At 38.4% G+C, this 21,565-nt stretch overlaps 1 protein-coding gene across 10 annotated transcripts in view; it reads left to right on the forward strand.

Moving 5' to 3' along the window:
* SLC25A21 (solute carrier family 25 member 21) overlaps positions 1-21,565 on the forward strand; it is a 516,014-nt gene that overhangs the window by 34,411 nt on the left and 460,038 nt on the right. The window contains exons 1-2 of one of the 10 annotated variants that reach the window (XM_081547888.1): positions 9,761-9,813; positions 13,602-13,762. The exons of 8 other annotated variants lie outside the window; for them this stretch is intronic. The gene's annotated coding sequence lies outside the window, so the exon portion shown is untranslated. Of the gene's footprint in view, positions 1-9,760; positions 9,814-13,601; positions 13,763-21,565 lie in introns of those variants that run through there. One more of the 10 variants, XM_081547891.1, reaches the window with a different exon arrangement.

A 21,565-nucleotide genomic window follows, 5' to 3' on the forward strand; every position in this document is an offset into this window, starting at 1 on the left:
ATTTGTCTTTCTCTGACTTACTTCACTTACTATGATAATCTATAGGTCCATCCATGTTGCTGCAAATGAAACACTTTTCTTCCTCTTTATGGCTGAATAATATTCCACTGTATATATAAACTGCATCTTTATCCTTTTGTTTGATGATGGGTACTTGAGTTGCTTCCATGACTTGGTTATTGTAAATAGTGCTGGTATGAACATTGAGGAAGAATATATATATATATTTTAAGCTAATATATTAGGAAAGGTAAAAATGTATTTCCTGGATTCTTACAGTTGAATTTAGGATAAATAAATCTTCAGTTTCTTCTTTCTGCATAGTATGCAATAGGCATGTTCAGTTCAGTTCAGTTTAGTCGCTCAGTCTTGTCCGACTCTTTGCGACCCCATGAATCACAGCATGCCAGGCCTCCCTATCCATCACCAACTCCTGGAGTCTACCCAAACCCATGTCCATCGAGTCGGTGATGCCATCCAGCCATCTCATCCTCTGTCGTCCCCTTCTCTTCCTGCCCCCAATCCTTCCCAGCATTAGGGTCTTTTCCAATGAGTCAACTCTTCGCACGAGGTGGCCAAAGTATTGGAGTTTCAGCTTCAACATCAGTCCTTCCAATGAACACCCAGGACTGATCTCCTTTAGGATGGACTGGTTGGATCTCCTTGCAGTCCAAGGGACTCGCAAGAGTCTTCTCCAACACCACAGTTCAAAAGCATCAATTCTTCGGTGCTCAGCTTTCTTCACCGTCCAACTCTCACATCCATACATGACTACTGGAAAAACCATAGCCTTGACTAGATGGACCTTTGTTGGCAAAGTAATGTCTCTGCTCTTTAATATGCTATCTAAGTTGGTCATAACTTTCCTTCCAAGGAGTAAGCGTCTTTTAATTTCATGGCTGCAATCACCATCAGCAGTGATTTTGGAGCCCCTTCCCATCTATTTGCCATGAAGTGATGGGACCAGATGCCATGAACTTAGTTTTCTGAATGTTGAGCTTTAAGCCAACTTTTTCACTCTCCTCTTTCACTTTCATCAAGAGGCTCTTTAGTTCTTCTTCACTTTCTGCCCTAAGGATGGTGTCATCTGCATATCTGAGGTTATTGATATTTCTCCCGGCAATCTTGATCCCAGCTTGTGTTTCTTCCAGCCCACCGTTTCTCATGATGTACTCTGCATACAAGTTAAACAAGCAGGGTGACAATATACAGCCTTGACATACTCTTTTTCCTATTTGGAACCAGTCTGTTGTTCCATGTCCAGTTCTAACTGTTGCTTCCCAACCTGCATACAGGTTTCTCAAGAGACAGGTCAGATGGTCTGGTATTCCCATCTCTTTCAGAATTTTCCACAGTTTTTTGTGATCCACACAGTCAAAGGCTTTGGCATAGTCAATAAAGCAGAAATAGATGTTTTTCTGGAACTCTCTTGCTTTTTCGATGATCCAGTGGATGTTGGCAATTTGATCTCTGGTTCCTCTGCCTTTTCTAAAACCAGCTTGGACATCTGGAAGTTCACGGTTCATGTATTGCTGAAGCCTGGCCTGGCGAATTTTGAGCATTACTTTACTAGCGTGTGAGATGAGTGCAGTTGTGCAGTAGTTCGAGCATTCTTTGGCATTGCCTTTCTTTGGTTATTGGAATGAAAACTGACCTTTTCCAGTCCTGTGGCCACTGCTGAGTTTTCCAAATAGGCATGTAAAGCTATTCAAATCCACGTTTGTTTATTCTTGATGAGATTTCAAGGAGAGATAAACTTGTAATTTGATAAGGCCATTACAATTAATCCTTGAGGGTGTGTCATCTTAAAGACAGTGGAAAACATTAGCCCATAAAAGATGACAACTAGAATATAGTCAGGAGATTGGAGTGTCTCCCTTGGTTACTGACGATCTGCTTCTAAATTAGTTATAGAACTTGATTCTTTGCTAGGTATCATTCAAAACCTTTGGTTATATGTGCATTCTTCTACTTCGACCAACCAAGGACTTTTTAAGCTACGGCAGATAATATCAATACAAATATTCAAGGGGTATCACAACTATATAAATGATCTAACAATAGTTATTATCATAGTGCCTAGCACCAGGTGGCGCTAGTGGTAAAGAGTCAGCCTGCCGGTGAAGGAGACCAAAGAGATGTGGGTTCGATCCCTAGGTCAGGAAGATTCCCCTGGAGTAGGAAATGGCAACCCACCCCAGTATTCTTGCCTGGGAAATCCTATGGATAGAGGAGCGTGGCGGGCTACAGTCCATGGAGCTGCAAGGAGTTGGACACGACTGAACACACGCTACACTACTATGTGCCAAGTACTATTCTGAGATGAGAGCTGAATCAGATTTTATGGCACCTGTCAACCAACTTCAACAACTTCATTTTACAAATAAGGAAATTGAGGAAGAGAGAAAGTTAACTCTTGCTCATGTTGTTAGTGGCAGCACTGGAAAGCAAACCGAGATGGTTTGGTTTCAGAGCTCTCACTCAGAAGCACAAAACATTACTATTTTGCCTGTTAAACTAAATTATTAAATTATGTGCAGAAAGAGTTAAGTATACATATTTTTTGAATCAGTGAAGAGGGCGCTGCTGTAAGATTCAACCTTGGAGAAGGCTTTCAACTGAGAGAGAGGAGATCCAAAAAAATGATGTTGAATAAATTTGCCAAGGGACAAAAGGGTAGGAATTATTAAATTTGATTATGAATCTCCCTTTCAAGGGAACTGTCTGGTAACTCCTTGTGCTTAGATATTTTTTTCTGGACTATTCGGTTTTCAAGCTCAGAACATTAAGCCGATCTAAAGAGTCAGTGTACTACAGGTGGAAGAAATTTTGAATGTCAGGATGCTTGGTTTTTAGTAACATGCTGCCATTGAGGACCTCAGGAAAATTATTTTACCTAAGGATTCTCTTAACTTTAGGATTGAAATTTGAAAAATTTAAAACTTGAACATTAAAAAAAATTTTATTTAGTTATTTATTTTGGTTGGCCTGGGTCTTCACTGCTACATGGGCTTTTCTCTAGTTGCAACAGCAAGGGCTACTCTCTAGTCGTGGTTGCACGGGCTTCTCATTGCCGTGGGGTCTCTAGTTTCAGAGCACAGGCTCTCGGGTGCGTGGGCTTCAGTAGTTGTGGCTCCCGGTCCTAGAGCACAGGCCCAATAGTTGCCAGCGCATGGGCCTAGTTGCTCTGCCATCATGTGGGACCTACCCAGATTAGGAATGGACCTGTGTCTCCTGCATTGGCAGGTGGATTCTTTACTATTGAGCCACCAAGGAAGCTCAAAAACTTGAACATTTTTTCACATATTTTTCACATAAATTAAAATTGGATTTGGTGTGAAACCCATCACAGGGAACAAAGTGTATTTCATCCTTTAATTTTTCTTTTATTGCTCATCAAAACTGTTGCTAATCTCTCTGGCTTACCTCCTATTTTGACCACTATTGTTTTGGTTTCTTAGAGTTTCTTAGCTAGATGACCTCAATAATTATTCAGCTTCCTGGGTCAAGTTTCTCAGGTCATAGTTTAATAAACATTGAGTGTACTGAGTGTCTGCCTGGTGCCAGGTGCTATGCTTGAACAAGAGAAGACAAATGAGTCCTGGGCCTGGAGGAGTACACCAGTTCTGTGAGACCCCAAAGAAGGAACCAGGAACAATTTTACTGGGGAAGTAAATAATTGTGTTTGGTATTGAAAGGTGAGTAGGAGTTTTCTGCGAGAGCAAGGACGTTCTAGGCAGAGGAAGTAGTAGTTGCAGTGGCATGGAAGCTTGAAGAATCAATTGGATTTAGTAGGGATTGAAATGGGAAGTGGAGAAGGAAATGGCAGCCCACTCCAGTATTTTTGCCTGGGAAATCCCATGGACTGAGCCTGGCAGGCTACAGTCCATGGGATCACAAAGAGTCAGATACGACTTAGTGACTAAACAACAAAAATATGTATATGTTCTTGGCTTATTTTGAGATTATCCCCCTCTCCTGCCTTTTTAAAATTTGACAAGACTTCTGTCAATTATAGATAAATTTTTAAGAATCTATATTTAACCAGATTTATAATATGTTATCGGACAAGGCAATGGCACCCCACTCCAGTACTCTTGCCTGGAGAATCCCATGGACGGAGGAGCCTGGTAGGCTGCAGTCCATGGGGTTGCCAAGAGTCAGACACGACTGAGCTACTTCACTTTCACTTTTCCCTTTCATGCACTGGAGAAGGAAATGGCAACCCACTCCAGTATTCTTGCCTGGAGAATCCCAGGGATGGCGGAGCCTGATGGGCTGCCGTCTATAGGGTCGCACAGAGTCGGACACGACTGAAGCGACTTAGCAGCAGCAGAAATGGGAAGACGAGTGAGAAAAGGTCTCATGGTTACAGACTGGGTAAAGCCGATGTCTGATGCCATTAAGCATGATAGGGAATATCAGAAGAAGAACTCAGCAATAGTGAACTACGTTTTATGTATGTGAGGTTTGAATTATTCATTCGGTGGTTGGAAAATAGAGGGGCTGTCTATGAAGTTTTGAGAGTTATCAGCATATTTGTTAGTTATTCTTACATTGTGTGTATGTTGGGGTGAAGAAAAGTGAAAGTGAAAGTCAGTCATGTCCAACTCTTTGCGACCCCATAGACTGTACAGTCCATGGAATTCTCCAGGCCAGAATACTGGAGTGGGTAGCCTTTCCCTTCTCCAGGGGATCTTCCCAACCCAGGGATTAAGCCCAGGTCTCCTGCATTGCAGGACGGATTCTTTACCAGCTAAGGCACAAAAGAAGCCCAAAGATACTGGAGTGGATAGCCTATCCCTTCTCCAGGGGATCTTCCCGACCCAGAAATCGAACTGGGGTCTCCTGCACTGCAGGTGGATTCTTACCAGCTGAGCTCTCAGGGAAGCTATGTTGTATGGTGGGGTAGGGTATGTGTATCAGGATCACTTGAGGGGATTAAAAAGTACATCTCTATTTGAGATACTTAAAAATTCCATACCTCTGAAGCAACAACTATTAGAGAAGCCAGAAGATCAGAAGAGCAGTACATTCAGAAATCAGAGTAAGTGAACAAAGAGAGGAGGAAGGGGCAGCAGCTGTATTGAACGAGTCTAAAAAAATGAATCATCAGAGAGATGGAAGAGAACCAGAGTGCCCTGAAAGCTAAAGAACTTTTCAAGGAAGTCAATAGTGTCAAATGCTCCTCCAATCCATCCAAAAATAGTTGCCTGAACATTTTTTTTTTGCATTTCACTCCATGTGCATATGTCACCAGTAAGTTAAAATTCTGTGTCCTGGTGTTTAAAATTTTCATCTTTAAATTTGTACCTCCTACAACCCGTACTCTCCCAGCTCACCTGTGGTTATAGTGTAATGAAAGACAATCAGAGTGTCTGGCTTTGAATCCCAGCTTCTCCAATTATTGATGTGACCTTGTCAAGTTCTACTTCACCAGGGTTCAGTTTTTGCATTTTGGGATTAGGATAACTATCAGTCTCATAGGGTCGCTGTGAAGGTTACATGAGTTAATGCAATTAATGTGCCTGAGTCAATTATTTCTATGTGTCGAAACTAAAAACATTGGTAGAATGGTATTGTCCTAAATACCCTTAGCATGATGTTACTCTTACATGAAATGGCTTTGCAGTAGGCTATCAACCTATGTCCCAGCCTGAGCTGTAGTTTTTATCCTTGGCTTCACATTAGAATTGTATGGAGAGTTCAAACCAAACCTATGGCTGGGTCACACCCAAGACTAATTAAATCAGAATCTCTGGAGGTGGAACTGAAGTGTCAGTGTTTTTAAAAATTCCCCAGGTGATTCCATTGAGCAGTCAAGCTTAAGATTATTGCTCTAAACTAGTTAACTATTCTTAGAGATCTTCTTTGATTCAAGTAGTCTAAATGATTAATCATTCTCCTATTAGCACTTAAAATCTGTGTGAATCAGCAACTTGCTGGTATATTACTTATGGGGAAAAAAAGGTCAGTCATTTTTATTTCCCTGTGGGCATAATAGCTCTCTTACCAGTATAGGCAGTGCTATGCATCTCTGAGGTCTTCTGCATGTCTGCTGGCTGACAACCACATCGGTTAGTACCAGTCAAACATAAAACTTCTTGTTGAGTATGCATCAATGAACTTGGACTGATGCCACACCCAAAGGTTCACAAAGGGACCTCATAAGATGAAATGCCACCACAACGTGTGTCTAACTCAATGACATGCCCTAGTGTTATATTAAACAAATTCATTTTGTTGCTTCTTTCATAGAAACCCACGAAGATTCTGAGGTTAGTTTGTTTGACTCTCTGTTGAGGAGTGGGAGATGTTTTAACTTCTTTACATTTGAAAATTTTTTGTGTAACAAACACTCATAAAAATATACAAATTTTAAGTATAGAGCTTGACAAATCATTCAAAGTAAACAAACTTGTGTAGCCAACACCCTAGTCAATAAATAGAACATCACCAGCAACCTAGAAGCCCCCCTTACTCTTCCCTCCAATTATTACCTTCTTCCTCCCCTACAACAGTAGGGCATTTAACTTTGGCTTTTCCTTTATAGTGGGCAGATCCCCTCAAACTTCTTTTTGAATGAGGTGTGTTTTGCTTGCCCATTAGGAGAACCCTTTTACAATCTGACCAAAGCCAGCAGCTTTTTTTCTATGATTATTTTCCCCATCTGTTTAGAATTCACATCCACATTGTATTGTTGCCTCATCTAATCAAGCGAGAGAATGTCTCAAGAGTATGTGCTCCATAAAGTACTTAATTTTCTGAAATACTTACTGCCAGGGGCTTAATGAGAAACCACCAAATCTTCTTTGGCTGTAAGTTTCTCTCAGGACCCTTGTTTTTCAAAAGAGCCATGCCGTGCACACAAACTGCTGTGAGTTAAAAAAATTTTTTTTCCTTTAATTTTTGCTTAGGTCAGAGTTCCCATCATATTTCTAGTTTTAGTGATATACTTTATTATTTTTCTTCAATTTTTGCATTAAGCAACATAATGTACTGTAGTGCATATGCTTGTTATAAGTAGAAAAGTTAAACATAATTCGAGGATAGATCCAGTTTACATGATAATGCAGAGCAAACATGTCTTGCTGCTGTCTCAGGATTTATATCATGATATCTCTGTGGACTCTTATTGGGGACAACCTGTTATAAAAATAGATCTTCTTGTTGTTGAGTTGCTAAGTTATGGCCAACTCTTTTGTGACCCCTTGGACTGTAGCCTGCCAGGCTTCTCTGTCCATGGGATTTCCTGGGCAAGAATACTGGATGAAGTGGGTTGCTATTTCCTTCTTCAGGGGATCTTCCCTAACCTAAGATCGAACTGCATCTCCAGCGTGGGAGGTGGATTCTATACCACTGTGCCACATGGGAAGCCCATAAAATGAGTATAGACTACCTTAATAGTAGGACTCAGCTTTATTTTTATTCTTTGTCATTCTAATAGAATACTATGGATGCTTAGTCCTTGTTTTTTTAAAAAAAAGACTTTTAAAAGTTTTTGATAATGTCAAAGCAACTGGTCTTGAGAAAAATTATTGGAATAATTCTCAAGTGTATTTGGAGACTTTAATTTAGGCAAGAAATAAATATAGATTCCTTAATTATATTTATGAGAACTTTGAAACTGTCTAATGTAATTTAAAAAGACTCTATACTTATTTCAAGAGCTACATGTAGGCACATTATGGAATATTGATTGTCTACTTTCTGGGTGGACTGTTTTGAGCACTCTTATAATGTATAATGTGTTCAACATAGTGTTTCTATATCAGTGATAGAATATGGGACCTGGGGAAATACACAGCTTTCCTGTATCCAAGATCAATCCTTTGTTATCTTGAGAGCTTACAGTGGTTTTTGAAAAGTGCAGGATCGTTGCTTGTGTAAATGTACTTCATAGTCACTTAGGAACAGTCCTGAAAAGAACACTGGGTGCGTCTGGGTTATTGCTGAAGGGGGAGCGTCATGTTTTCCATTTTCTCACCCAGCTGTATTCTGATCCAGACAAGTGGAACTGCACAGATAACTCTTGCCAACACAAAGGTCAGGACAACAGCATCTCCAAACTAGATGCTGACTTGCCGCTGTGTATAATAAAGTGCCAATTGTTGGGTTTCTCTAGGATGTAAATCCAGGAAAGTGATGTTTATGGGATTGTGGAGTATAGCTGTTGTTTGTGTGAGTGTTATGAAGTCAGTGTTGGATGAGAAGCCAGAAATTTCTTGAAACAGAAGCAGTGACTGTCACAGTGATTCTCTATTCTCTGTCGCACTCTTCTCTACCAGCACCTTCTGGTGAATCTTTCTGCATTGATGGAAATGTTCTATAATGTGCCATCCATTACGGTAGCTACTAGCCACAGGTGACTGTTGAGCATTTGAAATGCGGCCAGTGGGATTGAATAAATTAATTTTTAATTTTATTTAACTATAATTAGTTTATACTTAAATGGTTATATGTGGTTTGTAGCTACTGTAGTGGATAGCACCATTTAGGTTATGAGTTTGTGTAAACCAAAAAATAACATTTAAAATGTAAAAGAATGGACCATATTGACCTGTGTATTTACTTTGGTGTGGGAAGATTCTTTCGTGTTAGCACATCAAAATATTAATAATTCAGTCTAACTTATGGTTCACTTTAAGAGATAAAATTCTTCCTAAACAATATAATGTTGTTGGGCTTAAAATAACAGATATATATTGTCTCTTAGTTCTGGAGGCTAGAAGTTCAAAATCAAGGTGTCAGCAGGGTTAGTTCTTTGTGGGGGTTCTGAGGGAGAATCTAGCCTCTCTCTCCTAGCTTTTGTAGTTGCTGATAGTGCTAGGCTTTCCTTGGCTTAAACAACATAATATTTTAAAATCATTGTAGTGTGGGCATTTCTTAAGATGAATAAGGAGATGATGAATGGGCATTTCTGTTTTTATAGGAATGGCTGTGTTTAGCACACAACAGACAAGAAAGCTAGCACCTAACTGTTAAATATAGATTGTAACATAACTTTTTTCTTGGAAAGTTTGTTTTTTGAATTCATAGGTCCCTTTGAGTCATATTCTCATAGCATTTTGATTAATAGCAAAATATTTGGCTTTTCTTAGCTCTTAAAAGTTTTAATAATCTCTTCTTCTTTGACAATTTGACATGGCCTTTACCGAGTGTCAATCTATCTCATCTTTACCAAAATAATTCCATCATCATTTGAAATAAGAAATTATGTTGGTTTTAGGCTACTTCCAGCTTCCTCACCAGGTTTTTGTTTTCCATATGTTAGTGTGTGTTATTTGAGAAGAACAACTGAATGTAGCAGCTACAGAACTGGTCTTTTTGCTTTTGAAGCTCTACTTTGCATTCGCTCAATGAAGATACTGGATTTCAGGTTTGTACAAATTAGAAAGAACAATTCGAGACCCACTCTGATTCTGTGCCAACAGTTAGTATTTGCCACACCCTCTTTCAGGCTTTCTTCATTGAGAGAAAAAAGGTAGAAAAGCACTAGAAGTCAAAGACAAGATCTGGCTACAGAGGAGGGGAAAACTGAGAGGGTGCTGGAAATGCACTGTGTAGCACTTAGGTCAAGTTCAAGTCAAAGAAATTTGTTTTGGCCAAAAGGTAGATATCCAGTAGGTATTTATAGAGATATCTCTCTGTGGAGGCAGCTGATGAAATTCCTGGTGTTGGAAATGAGACATTTCTGGCTTAGAATCCTGGTGATGCCACTCTTCATTGTGTGACCTCACACAGAATCCCTAAGGCCTTGGAGCCTTAGTTTCTCTATCTGCAAAACCAGGGTAAAAATGCCCACTTTACAAGGTTAGTAGGATAGTTTGCAAAGTGCTTGGGACTTGATTGGCACTTAATAAATGACATTTATTATTAGTCCTGCCTAACCTAGGGCTGTCTTTTTATAAAAGTGCTACCCTTATTCTCTTGTTTTTCTTTTTAGTTTTACCTTAATTGAATTTGGTGTTTTCAGAGCAAGGGTGGGCAAACAATATCTCTTTGATATTAGTGTTGTGGAAACATGTGTTTCAGGAATTTCCAGTAGATCTTGCTATTTTCTTTCAAGCCATCATTTGCATCTTCGAAGAACAGGCCCGTAGCAAAACTATAATTCATTAACTTTCAGAGAAACCTCTTCCTGGGAATTCTGTTAAAGAATAAAAAGAAACATTAATTTTCTAAAACTTTCTTTGTAAGGGAGACTAAAATGTCCTTATAAACTCCTTGAAGGTAGGGAGGTGATGAACACATCTTGGATGTCGGTTTGTGCCCTGAATCTAGCAGCCATGAATATGGTTGTTAAAGCCATGTAAATTGCTTTGTAAATGCTTGTTAAATTGGATCAGACTGAGATGTTCATGTAAACTTTTTGCTGTAATTGAACTATCATGTTGAGATTATGGAAATCAACATGGTGACAAATAGCCTCTTATTTTTTACATTTCATTGCACGTGTCATATAATTTTGCCAAAAACATAAAACTATACACATGCACAATCTTCCTTGGTGAACATCCTTTTTTATAGTCTCAATAACTTGTCTGTGAAATGTAATCTGGCATTACAAATATGAAATGAAGGATGAATACTAATACATATTTGGGTTGGCCAGAAAGTTTTTTCTAGTTTTTTCATTATATAGAAAAACCCAATGAACTTCCTGGCCAACTCAATAGTATTAAATAAATTCTACAAATGAGTTTCCTTTTCCTCCTCTAATTTAGGTATATAATGATAAGGGCATTGATACTGGTAATTCTGTTTCAGTGGTTCTAGTAAAGTACTCATGCTGCCAAACTGTGGCTGATGGTTTTGTAATGATGTCTTGTTGAGCCAGTGTTAGAAAACTGCCACTTCTGTGGCAGTCAGAACAAGTAATGCTCACTTCAGTACTTATTACTACAAAGTTGTTCAACTCCTGATTGTAGTATACACATAGCACATGTGTAGGGAAGAAAGCCATTGGCCAGGCCATGGTGGAAAAATGCCCTGACTTATGATTAAAATAAAAATAGAGACAGTATATTTAACCTAAGTGGTGTGTAGATTAATAGATGTGGTGAAAGACTATAGGACCACATCTTTATATATTATCCACTTTTTAAAAAAAGTCATTTGTCAGTCTCTAGGTTGAAAAATATAATTGCTCCTAATTTATATGAGCAAAGAATATTTCTTTTGAATTGTTAGGTACCCTGAGTTCCTTTTGACCCTCACTCAATACAATGAGATCTTTCCACAGGATTTGGATAGACTTCAAAGTAACAGAAATACTGTATGTCCCAGTTGACTCCTTCTCACTGTGATAGACCATAAACACATAATAGATGTTTAATGGGTCCAAAGACTTGGAGTCTTTAGAAACAGAAAGGAAAGGGATTTCTAAATACTAGAATCCTCCACTTAAGGCTGCCTGTTTCTAGTCTGTCTTCACTCAACTAGAACAATAGTAATTGTGACTTATATAGTAAATATGAAGTACTTTCTAGTTGCCAAAAAGTGTAAGATGGTTCTCCCTCCTGAAGCAAATTATTAGTATATATTAATATATTCACATATTGTTATATGTGAATATAGAACTTATTTTCTGCCTCTTAACCTAATCATAATTGTTATGTTTTATTTTTTAAAATAATTGCTATCTTACCATCCACTGGAATGTATGTTACTCCTACTGATCCCTCCACCAAATAACAGAATTAAAGAAAATCTAACCGAGTTTAGAAACAAGGAAGTTAGAGAATTTCAGCCCCTTTTTTTTTTTTTTTTAACCTGTTTGTCTTCTCTAGACGCATATTTGAATTCCAAATGATAGGCTTTAGAGGTTGAATGGAACTTAAAGATCATCTAGTCCCCTCACCCGTGTTTTGTAGTGGCCCAAGGAGAGTCTCTGGTGGTTCAGATGATAAAGAATCTGCTTGCAATGCAGGAGACTCAAGTTTGATCCTTGGGTCAGGAAGATCCCCTGAGAAGGGAATGGCTACCCACTCCAGTATTCTTGCCTGGAGAAACCTATAGACTAAGGAGCCTGGTGGGGTACAGTCCATGGGGTCTCAAGTAATCAGGTGTGACTAACACTTTCACTTTCAAAGAGATCATGTGAATTTCAGAAAATCATACAGCTACTAGTGGCAGACCAGGGATTATAGATCCTAGACCCCTGGAGAATCTTTTCATAGCTGTTTGTATTGACCTAAGTGTCACCCTGTTCTGTATGTGACTGTCTAGTGTTTATACATTTGCAGCCCTCTTTTTAGCAGAGTCCTTCCTTGAACAAGTAAATTGTGTAATTCCCCAATTTTACACATGTGGAAACTGACACTTTAAGAAGTTGTGATTTGTCCAAGGTCACATAGCTTCTTAGTAGCATAACCAGGACAGGAGTCTTGATGTCCTGACTTAGTGCACAGCTCTTTCTGTTGGATGGCTGTCCATCCAGATCCCATTCAGAGTTTACCCTGTATTTGCATATGAAAGTGAAAGTGAAACCTCAGTTGTGTCTCACTTTTTGCGACCCCATGGATTATGCAGTCCTTGGAATTCTCCAGGCCAGAATACTAGAGTGGGTAGCCATTCCCTTTTCCAGGGGATCTTTCCAACCCAGGGATCAAACCCAGGTCTCCCACATTGCAAGTGGATTCTTTACCAGCTGAGCCACCAGGGAAGCCCATATTTGCATATAAATGACATCTATAATCAAGAGGGGTCTTACTGATAATTTCAGCCTTGGAAATCAAACCCTTCAGCTTAAGAAAAGAATCAGTATAACATGGTCATATGTTTAGGAATTGATTTTTGTCTTTGCTGCAGGTAACAATAATATACTGGGAAAGCCTGCATATAGTGTCATATATGCCCTGTTGTATAACCCTAGGTATTCTTCTCAGACCTGCAGTCTTTAAGCTGAATACTGTTATTTACAGGATTGTTGACAGATGTCCTTGGGCAAAGGGTATAAATGGAAAATTCTGTTATTATTCAAAGTCCTAAGTCAGTGCTCCAGTAGAGAAATAAAACTAGAAGGAAGTATCTTTAAGAGAATATCATTATTTTTCTCTCTCTTAAAACCAATAGAACTTAATTTGGAGAATTTAAAAAATATTGAAAAATATAATGAAGAAAATGAAAATCACTAGTAACTTTCCAGCCCAGTGATAATCATAGTTATCTTGATTTATTTCTTAATGGTCTTTTCTTTAGTTTGTGTGTTTATAATGATATATATAGTATTCTCATGATACATTTTACAAAGTTTTGTATGTTAATTATAAGGACATTTCTGTCATTTTCTGAATGTAAATACTACTTTTTAATGTGGACATTTCACAATTTATTTAATCAATCTCCCATTGTTGGCTATATGTTCTTTCTAGCTTTTTTTCTATTTACAAAGCACATCATTGTATTAAACAGGTAAATTTCAGAGCCTAGTCAGAGGGAGTGTCTCATGGGGCAACAGAATTAAGTAGCATGTTGATATGCAGAGTTTAGTTTTTTTTTTAGTTTTTAAAAATTGGTTCATAACAGGGAAAATCACACTCTTTACTTTCTATACACCTGAACATTCTTATTTGTTACATGGGCTTGTTTTCATTTAGTTGTTGATGATTGAAAGTGAGAAATTGGAAGGATGGTCCAAAGCTGGCTCACCAAGCCTGGGTCTATTTATCTACTTTAAAGGATTCTTGTGAGGATTAAATGACCTAAAACATAAAAAGTGCATGGACAATGCCTGGTATATGCTACATGCTCAATTAACGTAAGTTATTATTTGTTTACTATTTGCTGTATACCTTGGAAAACAGTGACTCATAGATAAGTGTTTGAGGGAGTGCTATAGGATTCTCTGACCTTCGTCTAGTCTTACTAAATTGTTTTACTGATTATTTTTATTGGTGACTTCTCAGTTGATTGTTTCTTCCACTGTACTTCTACAGTATTTTTTTATGTCATATACTTGTCCTTTTACTAATTTTCTCTTATATATCTTCTTTTCTTATTTCTTATGGAAAGATTTTTAAGGGTATCAATGAAATGGAAGACAAATTTAAATGAATGACAAAGATGATGAAGGATCTAGAAGCCATTTCTTTTGGGACAGTGCATTTAGTCTAGAAATAATACATAATGAAGGATTATACCATGAAAGTTAGATTAGGCTTTTGTATAACTCTAGAATGCATAATTTGGATATATAGGTAAGAGTTATAAAGTGATTTAACATAAGGAAGGGCTTGTAAACAATTGAATTCAACAAGAAATAAAGAATTATTTCTTATCACAAGAGACATTCTAAGAAATGTTAGGAAGGAGTCTGAAGACCTGTTAGGATAAGACATCATCCTAGTTGTCCTGGGAATAATCAAGATGGTTAAGTTCCTCAAGAAAGAAAACAGTTCTCATCATAAGAAAAAAAATGCTTACTATGAGAAGATGGGTATTAACTAAACTTACTGTGGTAATCATTTCATGATATATACATATATCAAATCATTATGTTGTATACCTTAAACTAATGCAATATTACCTGTCAACTGTATCTCAATAAAATGGGAAAGAAAAGGAAAGAAAAATGTAAGATATAGAACATGATAAGGGGAATGGAAAGACTATTTTCAGTAGAGATCAGAAGAGTTTACCTTTGTTTCTGGGCTTTCAGGGACATGATGAGGGCATGACTTTTGAGCTAATTTTTGAAAGAGATAAAAATTGGAACATGAGAGGAGATGGGGCATAGGGAAGGGTGTCAGCTTCTCCAGCATGAATTCTCTTCTCATGGTGTTTAATGAAGTCAGTACTTTTTTAGTTAAAATAGATTGTATGCTGGTATCCATGTATTGCTTAATTATTATGTGCTTCTCTCACCTTTTTGTTTTTTAAAACTTTATTTGTTTATTTATATTTGGCAGTTCTGGGTCTTTGTTGCTGTGTGGGCTTTTCTCCAATTGTGGCAAGTGGGGCTGCTCTCTCGTTGTGGTGCATGGACTTCTCATTGCAGTGGGTCTCTCTTGTTGTGGAGCATGGGCTCAATAGTTGTGGCTCTGAGGCTTAGTTGCTCCATGGCATGTGGGATCCTCCTGGATTAGAGGGAAAATGTCAGTAAGATTAGGAACACTGAATCAATTGAGCTCACATTCACACAACTTACCCCAAGGTAAAAATCATGCCCCTTTATGTAATCAGCCAAAAGAAAGGACCAAATAACTGAAGACATGATCAGTCTCTCTAATAAGGATATCATGAACAACAAAGCTAATCTTCAATAATTTTGTTGAGCTGTATCTGAGAGCAAGTGAGGTTATTAAACTTTTTGCCCAGCACAAGAGGTCTGGGGTTCTGAAAAAGTTGAAAATCACTTTTAAAGGATATGTGGCCACCTGCTATGCCCTTTGGGTGCTTACTAAAGTCGCTAAGGTTAAAAGACCTTGGCCAGGATACTTTTTGCAGAGAAATGTTTATTTGGCCCTTTTATAAGCTCCAGACTGTCCTGTCCTCATTTAACCAGGGACCTCAGTTCTGTAACACCACAGCTGCTGCTGCTAAGTCTCTTCAGTCGTGTCCGACTCTGTGCGACCCCATAGACGGCAGCCCATCAGGCTCCCCCGTCCCTGGGATTCTCCAGGCAAGAATACTGGAGTGGGTTGCCATTTCCTTCTCCAATGCATGAAAGTGAAAAGTGAAAGTGAAATCGCTCAGTCGTGTCCGACTCCTAGTGACCCCATGGACTGCAGCCCACCAGGCTCCCCCATCCATGGGATTTTCCAGGCAAGAGTACTGGAGTGGGTTACCATTGCCTTCTCCCATAACACCACAACAGCTCTCTCAATTTTCCCTTTACGAGAGGAATTAATAAAAGGATGAGGCTGTTAGTGCTTATACTAATTAGGACATTTTCTCTCTTCGAGGCGTGGAACATATTTTTTTCTACTAATTCATATATGGAAAGCTTCTGTATAGTGTTGCTGGGCCTGCCGGAAATGCTGCCATGTAGTAACACCAAGAAGAAGACCTTAGAAAAAACATGACAGCTCTGAATGTTTTTCCTTGACAATTTTTTTTTTAATCCCCTGGTAATGAAACTTAAGGGATGGCAGACCTACTTTAGTGTGCATCATCTTTTTATTCAAGAGGCCAAGGGAAAGTGGTCAGTGATGGCGCTCCTTGCGCTGCGTCAGTGGCCTCACCTATCGTACAGAGATGGCGGTTATGCTTGGTGTCCTTTGTTTCCAACTCTGGATGAAAAGACAGAGGACTTAAAATTAGCATTGCTTTCTCAGAGAACTAAAGGCAGTATTGATGAAGTCCTTTTTGGTCATTTAAAAACATTTGTCATTAGGCTTCCCTGGTGGCTCAGTGGTAAAGAATCCTCCTGCCCATTATACAGAGTGAAGTAAGCCAGAAAGAAAAACAACAATACAGTATACTAATGCATATATATGGAATTTGAAAGATGGTAACGATAACCCTATATGTGAGACAGAATAAGAGACACAGATGCATAGAACAATTTTATGGACTCTGAGGGAGAAGGTGAGGGTGGGACGTTCTGGGAGAATAGCATTGAAACATGTATATTATCATATGTGAAACAGAACACCATTCCATGTTCGATGCATGAGACAAGGGCTCAGGGCCGGGGCAATGGGATGACCCAGAGGGATGGGATGGGGAGGGAGGTGGGTGGGGGGTCCAGGAAGGGGAACACGTGTAAACCCATGGCTGATTCATGTCAATGTATGGCAAAAACTATTACAATATTGTAAAGTAATTAGCCCCCAACTAAAATAAATAAATTTATTAAAAAAAAAAAAAAGAATCCTCCTGCCAATGCAGGAGACATGGGTTTGACCCCTCGTCTGGGAAGATCCCACGTGATGAGAAGCAGCTAAGCCTGTGTGCCACAACTAATAAACCTGTCTTCTAGAGCTCGAGCACTGCAATTAACGAGCCCACATGACACAACTTCTGAAGCTTGCGCACCCTAGAGCCTGCGTTCTGCAACGAGAAGCCACTGCAATGAGAAGCCTGTGTACTGGAACGAGGAGTAGCCCCAGCTCGCTGAAACTAGAGAAAAGCCCACACACCAGTGATGACCCAACACATCCAAAACATACATATATAATTTTATTTATTTATTTATATAAATAAATTTATATTTATTATATATATATACACACATACTTTCTGTAACACAAAGGCTTCCTAGGTGGCTCATGGGTAAAGAATCCTCCTGCAATACAGGAGTCACAGGAACCACTGGTTCGATCTCTGGGTCGGGAAGATCCCCTGGAGGAGGGCCTGGCAACCCCACTCCAGTATTCTTGCCTGGAGAATTCCATGGACAGAGAAGCTTGGTGGGCTACAGTCCATAGGATTGCAAAGAGTCAGACATGACTGAAGTGACTGAGCACTCATGTAACACATTTTATAATAACTTTGCAAGACATTTTCTTTCCAAAGACATTAAATGCATGTAAAATATATGTTGTTGTTGTTGTTTAGTCGCTAAGTCATGTCTGATTCTTTTGTGACTCTGTGGACTGTAACCCACCAGGCTCCTTTCTCCTTGGGATTTCCCAGGCAAGAATACTGAAGGGTTGCCATTTGCTTCTCCAGGGGATCTTCCCGACCCAGGGAATCAACCCATATCTCCTGCATTGGTAGGCAGATTCTTTACCACTGAGCCACCTGGGAAGTCCATGCTTCTTATCCAAAGGTCTAAAACCCAGATGTTTAAAACACAGATGATTGATTGAACTTGGAGGTGGTAGATGAGGTAATAATTTGCTCCACTAACTTTTATGTAAAAATTCTAAGTTATTAGAAGAAGGGAAAATGTCTCTTTATTCTGATTCATTTCATAGCCTGTTTGTTTATAGAAAAACTTTGTTGAAGTTTTGAGTAATTAAATTGACAAGGTGTAAAAACATCTATTACTATATTTTTGTGGTTAAATTTTAATATAATTCCTATAGCTTATAGAAGTGTGCTCTTCATTGGATAGAGTCAGGAAGATGTTTCTATCTTGTTTTCTACTTTCTAATTTTGTATTTTTACTTTTGGCTGCACCAAGAGTCTTGGTGGATCTTAGTTCCTCAACCAGGGATTGAACCCACACCCTCAGCAGTGAAAGTGCAAGGTCCTCTTAATGACTGGACCACCAGGGAATTCCCCTCATTTTGTACGTTCTACTTCTAAAGTCTCAACACTGAATTTCCTTCTATTAGTTATGTATTAGAACTGATACATTCTTCAGTAATAGTAATACTCCTTCTATTACTTAGAGTATTAGTGTGTTATGACTACTTCTGTAAGAATAAGCTCATCCTCTTTTTCCTCTTTGGGTCAATGGCCCTTCTTGAGCTTGAACCCCACCTTTGAGGATGTGGGCCTTTGGTGTGTCAGCCATGGCAACAGAGCTGTTCTGTCAGTGAGTAGCCTGTCTAACAGCTAACAAGATGGTAACTTACCTTGTTCTTTCTAGACAGCTCTTGCAGATCTCAATATTCCAGAGGGAGAAAAGATGTTTTTCTAGACAGAGTAAGAGTACATATGGTGGAGCAGTGCCTTCTCCAAGCTTCTGAATCTCTCAGGCTGGTTCTGAATATATTCAGTAATCTGTTCAGTTTGGAAGGGAGAGATTCTAAATTAGCATTTTTGTTCTTTTGAGAAAGATAAATTGCTCAAGAAATTAGTGATAAAACCAGTATGGTGCTTTAACATTTATTTTAGCTAAATACATTCTTTACCATTGTTAATTAAGGTTGTGTTGCATTTCATACTACATGGATTTTGCCTCTTAAGTCCCATAAATGTAATACCTAAATAACTCCCTGAGAAGCACTCTTAGCCTCAACCTTCCCATTCTACTTACTCTTCACCCACTTGCTTTGATAGTGGCCCCCCACTTGCCACAGAAGCCTCCTCTCTTCTGCTAAACCCTACCCTCAAGAAGGACCTAAGACTAGGATAACCATATACTTGATCAAGATTGATAAAACAGAGTTTTAAATCATTGCTGTAGGACAAGAGATGTCAACTGGCACTGTCTAGGAACTTAACTGTTACCCTGTGTGAGAACAGTGCACAATAAGTTCTATGCACTTGATAACACCTTACAAATGTACCTCTCAGTGAGCTCTTTGCATTTTAGTAGAGTGCAAATCTTTAAGTTAAAAGAGCATCCTCATGGTGGATTTTCAGATATCAATTTCTAGGTAAGGAGACTATTAGAGTCGAAGAATAAGTAGGAAATTGTGTGTGTGTTAGTCGCTCAGTCATGTCCGGCTCTTTGCAACCCCATGGATTGTAGCTCACCAGACTCCCCTGTCCATGGGATTCTCCAGGCAAGAATACTGAAGTGGGTTGCCATTTCCTTCTCCAAGGGATCTTCCTGACCCAGGGATCAAACCCAGGTCTTCTGTATTGCAGGCTGATGCTTTACTCTCTGAGCTACTAGGAAGCTACTAGGGAAGTAGGAAATTACTCTGCCTACATTCAAGGCTGGCTGGCTTTATTGACTCCTTAGTAGTTGTCCTAATCCTTATCCTCAAAATAAGAAAAATGAGTTGGACTGTCATCAATAATAGGATGGATAAATTAATTGTACATATGGCCTTTTGGGGAGGAGGGAATCCACAAAACATTAGTCATTTTGTAGTTAAAAATGTTTGTTAATTTAGTAAAACGTATATACTCTCTTGAGTGACTGAAACTTCCCTCCAAGATGCCAAGCATAAAAGTTACGTATTTGATGAGTTTTATGTGTTCATCGCTATTTCCTTTTGCTTTGTTATCTTGTATTTTTATCTTGAGATTGCTCCTTGTATTTCAACATTTAAGAAGGAGATGGCAGTATTGAGCCTTCGCTCTCTCTTAACACTATTTGAAGGAGTTTAAAATTCTTCCTAAGAAGTATCACTTTAGCTAAATTCAGTTTCATCTCTTGGGATTTCATTTTCTACCCACACTCCCCTTTGTAATTCCATATGGAGAATGAAAGAGTGCTCTAATATATGTTATATTAGGTCTGCCATACAAAGATACTATTAAATTATTTATTCTCATTTCTGCACATCTAAGAATGCTGATTTATGGGACACATAGAAACAACCCTCTTCCGAAATAAAATGAGGGCCAGCTCTTAAGTGCAAATATATTTACAATGTGCCTGTTTTCCTAAGGCTTTGACAGGAAGAATTAACTTTACATTTCCAGAACACAAAACCTTTGCTTAGCCACATCTTATGGTAAATAAAGTGCTCTCTGTGAACAAATTTTTCACCATTTCTTTCTTTAGGGTAGTAGGCTACTGCTAAGAAAATGACTTTTTTTCAGGGCTGATGCCCTAAAAAAAAGTTAAGATGATGAGAGGAATTATTTGCTTAGTCTCCACTCACATCCACTGTTTTGCCTGCATTCCAGGTTTCAAAAGGATGATTCATATACCTTTTAGCTCTATGTTGAAAAATAAAATGAGTAACAGTGCCCTTTGTCAATATCAAAAGCAATTTAACAGTGCATTTTCAGGTTATAAACTATGAGAAAGATAGAATGCTACCACATAAAACTGGAATAAGTTGTTTTTAAAAGTATAAGCCAAGATTAGCAAACTAAGCTGCCATGTCAAAGGATCTGAAACTGCAGTTGGAATGGCACCCAATACTACAAGTTATATTTTGAAAAGCTGTCCTGCCATGCTAAAAATATGTAAAAGCAATATTTTAGCACATGAGATTATGTGGTTTTGTTTGAAATCTGGGCAATTAAGCCACATGCAAAAAGATGTGTAATTGTTGTTTGATTATCATTGATAGTGGGATTTTCTTTTGTGCCTTAATTTTTATATGCTTTTTTTTTTTATAAATTTATTTGCTTAAAATTATTGTTGAAATGTTACATGACGAATAATTTATGGATATAACTAAGCCAACAAGCCTATTTGGTTTCCATTATAAGTGAAGGACCCAACAACAACATCTTCATTTCATATTGTTCCGATAAATTTAATGACATTATTATTTTTTTGAACCAAAAGGAAATTTCTTCTCAGCTGGATTCTTTCACTGTAGGTTTTAATCGCAAACTTTGAAAATGAGAACATAGCTATTATTTTTTATTAAAAGGATATGTTCTGGTTAGTTTGGAAAGGTCTGCTGAGTAAAGGCTTCCAATAACATGTCTAAGGACTTAAAATGTAATGCTAAAGTTAGAGGATGTAACATATATCTTTAGTACCAATATGTCTTGTGTTTTGTAAGATGTACAACACAGTGAATGCATAAGCCTGGTAAGGGTGTTTATATTAATACTACCCTCAGAACTCCAACTGAGAGTAGCCTACTTAAAGATTTGCTACTTTGTATGGGCTAAGGTCAGTACCAAGCCCATCCTGTGAGGTGGGTAGAAGTGCGAGATTGTATATTGTGTGCCATGATTGTTGAAATACAGTGTCTTAAGCATAACATGTGGTCACTTAATGTTTTCTGGCTGCTTTAAATTTTATGACTATTCTTGCTCAAAAATTTCAACTTTTTTTTTTTTTTTAAAGCAGCTCATCCTT

This window comes from Giraffa tippelskirchi, chromosome 12 (genome assembly GCF_054371585.1).
Source record: "Giraffa tippelskirchi isolate mGirTip1 chromosome 12, T2T-mGirTip1v1.2.pri, whole genome shotgun sequence".
NCBI classification, from domain to species: domain Eukaryota; kingdom Metazoa; phylum Chordata; class Mammalia; order Artiodactyla; family Giraffidae; genus Giraffa; species Giraffa tippelskirchi.